Below are 13,617 nucleotides of genomic sequence, written 5' to 3'. Positions count from 1 at the left end.
GTTCTCCCGTTTGCTCCCACTTTCTTCATTTCACTCATTTCTCAACATCACCGTCTCCTTTAGCCTAGCCGGCATAACCGTGGAAAGTAAAACTCAAAATATCATTTCATTTTTACATAAGATTCTTCACATACTCCTACCGGAAGATGTCCAGGGGGTAACATCAGGAGAGCGTGGAGGCCACCTAACTGGCCCATCACGGTCTATCCAACGGCCAGGATATTCAGTATCAAGGTACTCCCTTACTTGTAGGCTCCAATGTAGCGGGACACCATCCAACTGGAATATCACTTGAGGTTGCAAATGTTGTAACTGGGGAACACCAAAGTGTTGAAGCATGTCTAAGAACACATTACCTGTTATGGTTTGCTATATGAAAAAGTAGGGGCTTATAACTGTATTATGTGTTGTTAAAGCACACCAAACATTCAATTTGGGACTGTCTCTAGAATGATCTATGTACGCACGCGGTTTCTCAGATCTCTATATCCCAACATTGTGTCTGTTAACACAGCCAGACAAGTGAAAAGTTGCCTCATGAGAGGAAACAACGTTCAATAGGAAATTATGGTCATAATCAATCCTGTCCAGAATTTCAGTAGCAAATGCTGCTCTCTCTGGCTTATTTTTGAACTTAATTTCTGGCAACAATTTCACATTATACGCGCGCAAACGTAATGGTTTGGGTACCACATCATGCACTGTTGACTTTGGAATTGCCAATTGCCTGCTCGCTGAGCGAATTGACTTCCTCGGCTACGTGAGAAACACTCTCTTATTGCTTCCACATTTTCTTCTGACACACGCGATTTACCACCGCTGTGTTGTTTCACTACACTCCGCGTTGATAAAAACTGATCCTTCCACGCCTGGATACTGTTGCGTGATGAAGGATCCTTGTAGTAAACACGTCGAAAGTTTCATTGAACTTGAACAGCACTTCTTGTCTCTGCAAAACACTACACGCATTGCACCTTTTACGACTGCCGACGCTATTTCTGTTTATCGGCGATACTAGTTGCCGTCGCCGGTCGCGTTTGCCGTCACCGGTATTTGTTCAAGTATGAAAATTTACTGAACAAAAGTTTTTGAGTTTTCCTTCAATATGAATGTTTTATTTCTTCTGTATCTCTGACCATATTAAAACTATACACTTTTAGAAACCGTCAGTACCATTCCGGACACTATATATATATATATATAGGATGCCCCAGGAAGAAGGGGCAGTATGGTAGTTTCGGAAAACGTAGTATGAGTGATTCTAAGCAAAAAGTTCAAAAGAACATGAGTCCTAATCTCAACGATTTGAGAGCTACAAGTTGTAAACCATTTCTGACTCCATGGTGCTTATACTCACCCTGTATCTCTACATCACTCTACAGAGGAGACAGAACGGATTTGAAAGGTGATGGAATTGCCTTCCCAATGGTATGCAACATGTAGCAGTGGTGTCTTTGGAAGGCAAGTTATTGAGGGAAATTTGGGAAGTGTTGCCATCCAATTCCCTTACATAATTTTAACTTTCCGTCAATGACCCCATTTTGGAAGACATCACTTGAACATGTTGCATACCATTGGAAAGGTCATTCCATCACCTTTCAAATCTGCTATGTCCTACTTCTGTAGCCTAATCACACGGTGAACAATACACAACATAAAGTCAAAAATGGTTCACAACCTGTAGCTCTCAAACCATTGAGATTAGGACCAATATTTATATAAACCTTTTTTCTTTGAATCATCCATGCTGCCATTTCCCAAGATTTTGCCCCTTCCTTCTGGGACATCCTATATATATATATATATATATATATATATATATATATATATATATATATATATATATATATATATATATATATATATATATATATACACTAACCTAGGTAAATGATCATAAGGATCCGCACACCACAACTTAATCACACCACATTTATACAGGTATCTCACTTATCGTACTTAGCATGTTAGAAAAGATGTCTCACTTATAGAGGTAATGTTGAAGTACAAGATTCGCAGGTTAAAGTCCCACTTTATAGCCTTTAAGCTAAAGGAGACAGATAATTTATAGAAGCTAACGATACTGAAAGAACTGATAGAATAAGGATGTGAGAGAAAACGGGAGAACCCCAACAAAACTCATGAACACGATGTTGTCCACCCCAAACTCACTTGGCCTGGGATCCAACCAGGAACTTAGCACTAGAGATAAGTGCTCTACCGCTCAGCCATCCTGCCTCCCTTTTTATGATTAACCCTTAACGAGTTTTCGTAACCATTTGGTTACACATTTTTTGATTTTGCCTATTGGGTTGAAGAGTGTTATATTTCGGTATTGTTCGTTGTAGTTATTTGTGTACATACTTTCTGCGATGGGAGAGCAGCTATTGCCTTCTTATGACAACTCTGGTGAATTTTATGCGGGAAGTAGTGTGTGGATATGTTGTTGTTTTGCAAGCAGTGATGGAAGCAGACAGAAAATATTAAATACTGAAGGTGAGCAGTTTATGTTTTTATTTTTCTCGATATGTTCTTGTTTGTAAGTCATTGTCCAACAATGTGCAAGTATGAAAACGGCAAAATGTCAACAATTGATTACTATTTACGATAAAAATATACTACGTAACCATTCGGTTACATTGTCCGGTAACGGATCAAACGTATACTTTGTACAGGAAAAAATACAAAATATTGGACTAGCTTATATTGATGTATCTTTTGATATTTTTATAGAAAATCTAACGTGAAAAATAAACATAGTACTCTGTTTATTAGTCAAATTTTAAATTTCATACAGAGGCTCATTATGGGATATATATATGTAAATGTATATGTGTGTATAAATAAGTTTTACTGTGAAATCTCATGTCAGATGCAAAGGAGAAATATTGTGATAGGCTATTTACATTTTTGCAGGTGACTGTGTTTCGTCAAAAATGGATGAAGAACTTACCTCCCTTGATATATCCTATGGAAGGAAACTAAGCATAAGGCCAACAGTAGTGATTTCTTTCTCTCTTAATCTATCGGATTTCGGAACCTCGGATTCAGATCCTGTTCCGAAATCCGATCCTTACTTTCAGTGATTCAGATCCAGATTATATACCTGAGATATAGTGCAGAGTGACGCATTAGTCAGTTAAGACAAATGTAGCACAGGAACATCTTGGCATTCACATTTGGTTCATGGTATATGTTTTTCGGGTGGGTAATGGACCATATTTTTTGACATGGTTGACCTGGCAGCTATCTTGGAAGCCGTAATCTTGGATCCAACTTTGGATTTTTAAATGGAAGGGGATATGTGGGGTATCATTTGACACGACCTCAATTTCAGGAAAACAGTGATACAAACTATTTCACCTACCGTTATTGGTTCAGAAGTTATTTTGCCACAAAGTGTGAAAATTTGGCCTTACAGCATTATTTGCTTTATGTGCTATCCTTGAGTAACACAAACTGCAAAGCGCCTTTGCCAATCCGCATGGATTCGCAACAGCATGTCATCGGTTTCACAACATTGCAAAATTCTTTGCATCAGATGGTGAATATCATGGATGGGTTCTTGATAAATAAGGTTCCACATATGATAGCAGAGGAAGATCTCTAGTGGCGTAAAATCTGGCCCACTCTATCCGTCTCCGTCGCCGATTCCAATGTCCCGGAAATAGTCTATCGAGCCATTGGCGTGAACATAAGGCATAGTGAGTTGGAGCTCCGTCTTGCTGAAAAATTATGGGAAATCACCGTCCTCATTCAAGAGAGAGGAGTCTGAGTTTCTAATCGTGTACATTGATAACTTTTTACAAGTGTGAAATTAATGCAATATTTGAAGGATGTACTCAAAATCTCAACTCTACCAACAATGAGACAAAATCGTTTAGGAGGCAGAAGATAATATTTTTTCTTATCTTCTGAGGTAAACACATGAGAAGTGTAGATAAGTCAAACATGTTCATAGAACTCTGCCGTACACCAATGAAATCAAAACGATGGTGTCTTAGAATTTTTGGCTACATGCTAGATTTAGTTGTTGTAAACAGCTGGTTACCTTACAAAAGAGAGTGTAACGTACTTGGGAAATCATCCAGACATCTTAAAGTGTTTCAGGCTGATACTGCATCTGCACTAGTATCATGCAGAAAGCCTAAACGAGGAAGACTATCTTTAGAAAGCTTGGGCGAACCTCAAGTGAAAATATGTCGACCTGTTACTACGTAACCATGTGATGATACAAGAAAATATTTTGTTGCTCAGTGGCCAGCCTACACATCTAAGGGAAGATGTCGTTTTTGTAAGTCGGGAGTAACAAGCTCACTAAAGAATTAATTTATGCAGTTCCATCTGTAAGTATATGTATCACGATAAGGAATGTTTTTGCCACTTGATAATTGATATCCTTTCTAGACCCCTAAGTCACTGTTACATTACGTTGATATATTCAAATTTAAAAATATAAAAAAATGAAATAAAAACTAATAATATTCTATAAAACTACGCATATATTTGAATATCATATTTATTCAATCTGTATTATCAGCGAAATGTAAATATTATTATTTTTTCTATGTGGACTCATAGATAGTACCTTACATTTTCTTATAAATTAATATTCCAGATTTAAATAATAAATCCTATAAAGTAAACAACTTTTACTATGTTTCATTTATTTCTCCTTTCTTATGAGACTACTTTTCTTTATTACTATATGGCTACAAGTACTCAAAAATCACTTTGCGGAAAACTGTGCAATGTAACCATTTGGACACAACTCAGTTCTCGAAAACTATTGGCGGGAAAATGTAGAAAACTATTTTCAAATGATATACAAACCAAATAGACGACATACTGCAAATATCATTATTTTTTGATAATTTTTAAAGGTAGTGAACTGTTAAGGGTTAAACCAATGGCTACACATTCTGTTCTGATCGATCACCGTTAGACAGGTTTCGCAGTTTCCCTTACTTACATCATGTACTAGGGGAGGAGGGGAAGGGCTATTTAACGTATAAATGACTAGGTCCGTTTCCATCCTACAGTGAAACAGTTTATGCTCTAGTAATATAAGCATTGATTGCAAAGTAAAGGAGTATCCAATCTTAGTGAAATATTGCTCAAAGTATGTCATTTTCGAGTTTGTCGAAACACCCGAAAATGTGTCGCTCCCAGTGGATTGAACGGGCATTATGCATTACACATGCCAAAAGTGTTGGAGTTACTGTTCGTAATCTAGCCATTTTCGATATTCCTGTTATCTTTTGTAATATTTTAACCAAACCCAATCACTCTTTTTCATAGACCCTTTACAGTCCTCGCACAACCTTGTCCGTACATATACACCGGCAATGTCAAAAAGGATGAAACTCATGCACTAGTATTAAGCGCTATTACCAAGCTAGTATAAGGCCTTGCTATATGTGCAAAACTTCTTCAAGCATTACGATGCTGACTAAATATCCAAGTTTCTAATAAATCCAATGAAATAATGTAGTTTAGCTAATTTATATAATTGATTAAATAAATAGCAGATACATTAAACATTAACAAATTTTCGAGTAGGTGTATGCCATAGCGTAATTATTAGTTATATTACGAGGCAACAATCAGACTATGCTTATATTATCATTTTAAAAAATAATCACTTAAAATCAATCAAATATACAGTATAACACTTTGCAGATGAACTGTTCTTGAGATGAATGGATTTAAAGAAATGAACTGGCTAAATTTTATACAATATCCACGTTGACATCAACTGCATAGTAAAGGGATGTACCATCTTATTGAAATATTACCCGAAATATATCACTTTTGAATTAGTCGGAATACTCTTGTATTTTCTAAATAGTTGTACATTCTGTTCTTAGATGTATTCAGTACTTTTAATATCTCACATAACACCCCTACATGTTTCGGACGCATGCTGAAGAATTTTGTCGTTTTTGATGTTCATTGTATAACTTTACAAATTATAATTATTATTATCTAGAATTTATACCGCTTAACATTATGTTTGGCAGCTACGATCAAGATTCTTTCATTTTTAAATTTCATTTTTTTTTTTTTTTTTTTTTAAGTTCAACGTTCCACGATTATGAATCGAAGCTAAGAGAGACGGTAATGATGAGATGGATTATAATGGTGGAATGATGAAAGTGGGAGGAAACAGGAGAACCCCGAGAACATCCATGGCATGGTGTTTGTTTAACAGAAAGCCGATTTGGCAGGAGCTGGAATCAACCCAACGTTCCAGGGCTGAGTGCTCTACCACTGAGCCGCCGCGGGCCTCAGCTAAATTCACAAGTACTTTTTACAATTCAACAAATATATAACAGTACTACAGTTAAAAAAAATCACTTGTCAATCCACATAATGTCATCTGTAACTCTGTCATATACATATACTTGTAATTTTATGAAGCATATACTTATAAAAAGTTATGACTTTTAGAAGTTGTATACCTGTTTACAAGATTTGTTCTTTTTATGAAGCAGACCCCAAGAACAAATCTAGCACTACGTACCACAGAAAGGCGCAAAACTGAACAGCCACATAAGCCTTTAGGAAAAAAAAAAAAAAAAAAAAAAAAAAAAACCGAGAACATTTCATTTAACAATTTGCGAAGCGAACTTCAGTTAAAATTTTGATCCAAAAAGGTGTCAATCTATACAGGGTGCTCGGAAACAACACCAAAAAACTTTGGGAAATGAATTCTCACATATTTGGGAAATGAATTTTCACATATAAGATAAAAATATAGACCAATATGGGAACACAAATGTATCATTTCGGAGACAGTCCGCCGAAAACGACGGAACAGTAAAAGAATCATAAATTAAGAGTGAAATAAGATGAAGGTCAAGTAAAAGAACATAGTGCTTATAAGTATCAAGCCACCAGTGGATGCAGAGAGGGCGGCAATAAGGTTAGTTTTGATGCATAGGAGATTCATGGGGTCTAGAAACGAAAAATGATAACTCAAGTATGGGAAATTTACACACATCACTGGCTTTTAATGGAATCTAGACACAAAGTAACTCACGTTGTACTCCAGAATAAAACTGTCGTAACATTAAATATCAATGCCCCCCCCCCCCCAAAAAAAAAGTGTCTAAAGAAACTATTTCCTTTTGTTTTGGGGAATTGCAACGTTATTTCAATACATATAGTATTAATTATTGTAGAGAAAACCCTTCTTAAATACATAAAATTACAATTATTACACATGTAAAAATTGGTACTTTAAAACCTATTTTGGGTTACGACAGTCTTACTCCGAGAATGTGATATGTTCTTTTACCCGCCTTTATTAGGCATTTAGTTCTTGACTTATGACCCTTTCTATACCTTTCCGACTAATTTTCGGTGGGCTATAACTCTGAAATGACGCATTTGCGAACCCATGTTAGCCTAAAATTCTTATCATGTTCTTGCGTGAAAATTTATTTCCCAAAGTTTTCGATTTTTTGGATCACCCTGTGTATTGATTTGTTTTACACGTAATTATGAATAATATGGAATCTTAAAACAGCTATAAAACTAGGAACTTCGTAGCCAAATGGCGAGATTCTTGAAGGACTTACTGGATGAATGTTATTTTACGGCGCGTGTGAGTGCCAGTCTCTCAGAGCGATTTCTGCAACAAAATGACATTTCACAAAGCAGGGTTGTCAACGTCACACTATTTGCTGTTGCCATCAACACTGTTCTGTCTCAGATCTAGACCCCTGTATATCGTCTGCTTTGCATTAATGATCTTGTTCTTTATTGTCGCTTAAGATACCTTCGCGTAAGTACTCAACAGGTTCAATGACGTTAAACTGTCTTCTTCACTGGTCGCGAGAGACAAGCTTTCGGTTTTCTGGTCGAAAAACAGTGTGTGCACTTCTGCCGCCAAACGAAATTGTGTTATTGATCCGTACTTATATCTCGGTGGCACTCGTCTCACATTTGTTAACACAACCCAGTTTTTGGGTTTGACTATCGACTGCCACTTAACATGGGCACCACACATTCGTAATCTTAAGTACTCTTGTCTTCGAGCTCTGGATTTTCCTCGTGTACTTTTCCAACGCATCTGGGTTGCTAATCATATTATTATGTTACTAATTCGGCCCAAGTAAGACTATGGTTGTATTACCTATTAATCTGCTCATTCCTCCCTGCTGAAACAACTTGATACTATTCATCACTTGTGAATTGCGTTAGCTACAGTACTGGTGTCTTCAATACTAGCCCCGTTCCTAGCCTTTATGCAGAAGCAGATCAACTACTATTAAACTATCGTTGTGAAAAACTTCTGAGGAATTGTACAGTCCATGTGAGCTGTATTTACTAGCCCTGCAACTTTCCGTTGTGTGGTGGCTAGATTCGCAACCGATATGCAGAACAGCCTAAGGTTACACGCCCATGGTTGTTCGTGGTTACGAGATTCTCACGATTGACGAATTTGAGAGGTCGTTTCTTTGCTTGCTACAGTTTGTGCTCTTCCACCATGATAAATGATGGCACACAAGTAACCAGGAATACCAGCAGGAGTTCAGAGCGTTAATAGAACAGTATCCCAATTTTAATGTGGTATATACACATATGGTTCTAAAGGAGATAATTCTGTTGGTCATGCTTTCATCACGGACGAGGACCAATCAGAATTTAGTCAGCATCACCTGGGTTCAGTATTTACAGCTGAACTAACAGCGATTAAGCTTGCCCTCGACTATGGTTTTCAGCTTTCGCTACGTCGTGTACTTATCTGCACTGACTCATAAAACGTTATTATAGCTACAACAAGGCTGTGTCATTGTTGTTTACTGGGTGTCGGGACATGCCGGCATCCGGGAAAACGGACGTGCCAACAAAGCAGCCAAGAACGTCGCATTGGCTGGAATTGCACTACTTTCTTCCCTGCTCTGATCTCTTGGTAACTATTTCTTCCAACGGAAGCGCTCTCATTGGAAAGTAGAATAAAACCAGGCCAAGAAGATAACATCCACTCAGTTAAACCAGGCCAAGAAGATAACATCCGCCTTTTTTGGGCCATTGATAGACGTCGTCGCGTACTAGTCGTTGAGATGAAGTAATTCTAACACGCTTGCCTATTGGATACTCACATCTCGCACATTCCTATTTAGTACATGGCACTAATTGTCCGTATTGCGAAGACACTATCGTTCCACTGAGTATTCGACACATTCTTGTAGAATGTCCAAAATACTCAGACCTCAGAAGAAGTTTAGTATTATCTTAAAAAAAAAAAAAAAAAAAAAAAAAAAAAAAAAAAAAAAGTTCAATTTTCGAGTGACAACGTGGTCTTTACCTACCACACTCTTTCCTCTATTCGTGCGATTGGAATGGTTAACATGCTTTGAGGAATTTCTTTTTTCTTAGATTTTTTGTTATGAGTTTCTCTTATAGCTACTTTTTAGTTGCTGTTATATATTTTATATTTTGTTAGTTATTTCTTTGCCCTTTTTGTGATCTTTGTTTTAATTTTAATTGCTTTTGGTTTATTCTCTTAATTTATAGATGTTATATTTGATTTGCATTTTTTGGAAGTTTTATTCTCAATTTTAAATGCAAATTGTGTCGGCCATTGACCTTATCGTGACAGGGACCAAAAGCCTCGGTGCTGACGTTCTCATCGAACTTTAACCAATCAATTAATCAAGTAAATACGAATTAATACTCGTTTACTATTGTTTCATAATATGATATCTTGTCTGAGGATTCAGCCAGAACGCAGGTTACAGCCATAATGTAGTGAGGGGGGGAGGTCACTATGCCACTAGAGTAGCGATAGAGTGGCTTATTCCTTTCCTCTTTTGTCCAGAAAGTATGGAGACAACAGAATATTACGAAGCTCGAGTGTTCCTTCTTGGCCAAATGGCTAACGCGCGCATACTTTATGTGGGAATTCCCTATTTCATTCCCGAGGGAGGGGTGGAATGGGTGCTTGCCTTGGATAACCTTAGTAGTAGTTCGGATCCTATTTTAGAAACTATGCAATGTCTCATATAGCCTCGAACTCAAAGGGGACGTCAAACTCCAAATAACCAAGAAAGAAACGAAAGAAACTGGAATGAAGAAATAGATTTGAAAATTAGAACTGGGGATACTGCTTATACAAGATTAACTTATACATATGAAATTGAAGTTGTCCGACTCATCATCATGGAAAACAGCTGAATCATCTGAAACGAATTTTTGAAAATACTTAGTACTTGGCTTGGGCCGAGTTTTTATCAGGTCACTTTCATCAAAATATATATCTCAAGAACGGAAGGAGAGTGGGTTAAAAAAGTACGCCAAAAATAGAGTATCTTAAGAGGTTCTCAAGTTAGGGATACGAAACTCAGTATATAAACTCCTTATTAAAAGTAAATGGTCACTGTCCCAGCGTTTTCAAAAAGTGAGGCAACTTCTGAAATATTTTAATGTCCCTTTTTGTAATCACATAATGGCCACAGTGAAGAAACGTTTGAACCTTGAAGTTTTTGAACATAGTAAGCGATGACATCGACCTGTTTTTATCATTTTACTTCGATTGAAACGCATATTCTAAGGAGTGGGGGGAGGAGGGAAAAGACAACTTTTTCGCAAAGAATAACGGCTGCACCATCTGAAATGCGTTTTCCAAGATCTGTTTTTTCTTCATTTCACAAATGATTCAAATAGAAATCGGAAGTGGGAAAGGGTTGTTTAAATATATCTTTCAAATATACGTATTTTCAATAAACCTAATCTTCTCATGCGAAGAACAAGCATTTCAGCCAGTTACCACCAGTGTTGTAAAATTTCCGGAACTTTTGAACCGGCTGGTAAAATATCGTATTTTTCCGGTTTCTTTCCGGAAAAATTCGGAAAATAACAAAAATCTTTGTATTAGGTTAGTTTTACTAGTAATGGAACAGTTATTTTTCGAACGCGTGAAAAATGTAAATTAAGAAATTTCAATATTGTGAATATTTAAAAAAAAGAAGCATTCGAAAATAAAACTTGTAATTATTCTTGAAAATTAATAGTCTGCACTCATTTCCTTTATGTACCTTTTAGTCATTTACTCCTGGTTGTGCATTATAGAACTTTTACAATTGCATACACATCTACCATCATGAAGCGTTTCTGTTGCAACAAATAGGGCTCTTGAATGAAACTGAGTTCTTAGTGTGCTCTTTGATCTGGTGAAATTTTGTTAATTTTAACCAAATTCCTTCTTAAAAGAGAGAGCAGTAGGCACATTTCACTAATAGTCATGCACTAACTACTAAGACATATAATTACTATTATTTAATATTTAAATACAGACATTAATATAAACTTTATGTATAAAATTTTCTATGTAAACAAATACCTGTTTTCTAATGCGAAAAATTATCTACATATATAAAATGAAAGTGACTATATTTGTAACTTAACAACTCTTGAACCGCCAGACTGATCTCGATAACATAGATGAGGTTCGGGCCTGGGATGGATTTTATCATTTCACTTTGAAAGTGCAACCTGGAGGAAGGAAGTGCGGATATATATTGAAAATTACCGATCTTAGTGTCGAACGCATCGTTTTCGGAGTTGCTGAGATGAACAGTGATATTTCCGATGAAGCTTAAATTCAAATTAGCACTGTAACTTGGGGGAAGGGGAGGGAGATACATAAAATGATCAAAAATGACCGACCAAATCCATAGTTCTCGTGGTTGCTGAGATGAACAGTAACATTTCCAATACTGTTTAAATAAAAATTCAGGCCCGCAACTTAGGGGAGGGGGAAGGGGAGATATAAAAATGACTGACAATAGCCGATATCACTGTCGAATCCATACTTTTCGGGGTCACTGAGGTGAACAATGACACTTTCGATGCCGTTTAAATCCAGATATATCCCCGCAAACCAGGGGAGAAGGGAGATATATAAAAATGATGCAAAATGATCGATATTGGTGTGAATCCATAGTTTCCAGGGCCGATGAGATGAACAATGACATTTCCGATGCAGTTTAAATCAAAATTCAGCGCCGCAACTTAGGGGAGGGAGAAGGGGTGGATATATAAAATGATCGAAAATGGCCGATATTAGTATCGAATCCATAGTTTTCGGGGTGGTTGAGACGAACAGTGAAACTCCGATGCTGTTTAAATCCAAATTAAGCCCCCATTAGTTACTCATAAAGGGGGAAAATGACATGTAAAAGTAACTGAAAATGACTGATACTAGTATCGAATTCATAGTTTTGGGGGTTCCTAAGTTCATTGGTGACAGTTTTGGTGCCTTTTATACCCAAAATGAAACGCATTCTCTCCGTGCGAAGAATGGGTATTTTGTTAGTCTTTAATAATAACGAACGGAAATTTCACATGTTAAATTCTTTAATATATTTGTCGCTGCTCAAATTTACGCACTTGTGCGGTGTATGTGTATATATGTAAATAAGATCATCTCTCTTTTGGAGTTGTTCGAAAAATATAAATACAAATAATAAAGAGGGACTTTTATCAGAAATCAGAAAACTAAAAAGTAAAATTAAAAGCTCTTACTTAAAAGCGAAATACGTTCTATACATATATGCTGCAGACACGTTACAGAAAATAAGATTAGTATCAGGCGAAGAAATAGTTTTTAAATTATATTTTCCGGGTTTTGACAATATTTCCGAACAAAGGTTTTTTTCTAATGGGTTCAAAATTTCCGAAAATTTTACACAGCACAAGGATAATACGTATCTCCATAAAATATACAGGGTGTTTCAAAACAACAATGACGTATCGGAGGTGATTCCTGACACCAAGATAAGGCAAGATGTATAGACCATCCTGGGTGCACAAATGCTCTCTTTCGGAGTTATAGGATGCCGAAAACATGAAAAAATGAACTTTAAAGGTCCATAGCTCCAAAAATATGGAACCTACCGTAGTCGAGTCAGGACTTCACTTAGAAACTAGTATGTGCCCTATGCAAATATCCATGTTCCAGCGGTACTTCCGCAACAATTTTTATAGAGGCAGTTGGAGAGTACTTCAAATTATATGCCCGTAGCCAAACTCCCTCTACAAAAATTGCTTCGTAAGTACCTTAGGATTCTGAAACTTGGATTTTTAGATAGGGCACATATTAGTTTCTAAGTGAAGTCTACCCGACTACGGTAGGTTCCACAGTTTTGGAGCTATGGACCTTCAAAGTTCATTTTTCATGTTTTCGGCGGCCTATAACTCCGAAAGGAAGCATTTGTGCACCCAGAATGGTCTATACTTTTTGTCTTATCTTGGTGTCAGCAATCCCCTCCCACACGTTGTCGGTGTTCCGTGTTCTTTTGAAACACCCTGTATATTTTATTTTAACATACTGGTATTAACTAGAATGATTCTGGCCCTGTTATTTAACACTTCGCTTCCATAAAACGGTAACTTTATAAGATTACTTAAGATAATTTAAATACGTCTATATTAATTATTCTAACTAGCATTATATTTTAGGATCTTTTGTAGCCATGACTCCATTCTATCACGGTGCAAAGGAATGGTACAGATATATTTGTTGCCACAAAATTTCCCTATTCTAATACAAGAAACATAACTATTCAATGATTTTAACTGTAAACTAGTAAACTAGTAAATATA

General features: G+C 36.5%; 1 protein-coding gene across 1 annotated transcript in view; it reads right to left on the bottom strand.

Annotated features, from left to right (window-relative positions):
- The window catches only part of pigeon (gamma-secretase activating protein pigeon), a 92,979-nt gene that overhangs the window by 7,988 nt on the left and 71,374 nt on the right, over nt 1-13,617 (bottom strand). The window lies entirely within an intron of this gene.

This window comes from Thermobia domestica, chromosome 1, assembly GCF_964235325.1.
Source record: "Thermobia domestica chromosome 1, izTheDome1.hap1.1, whole genome shotgun sequence".
Lineage (NCBI taxonomy): Eukaryota > Metazoa > Arthropoda > Insecta > Zygentoma > Lepismatidae > Thermobia > Thermobia domestica.
The sequence above is the reverse complement of the archived record's forward strand: the minus strand, read 5'-3'. Positions and strand labels throughout refer to the sequence as shown.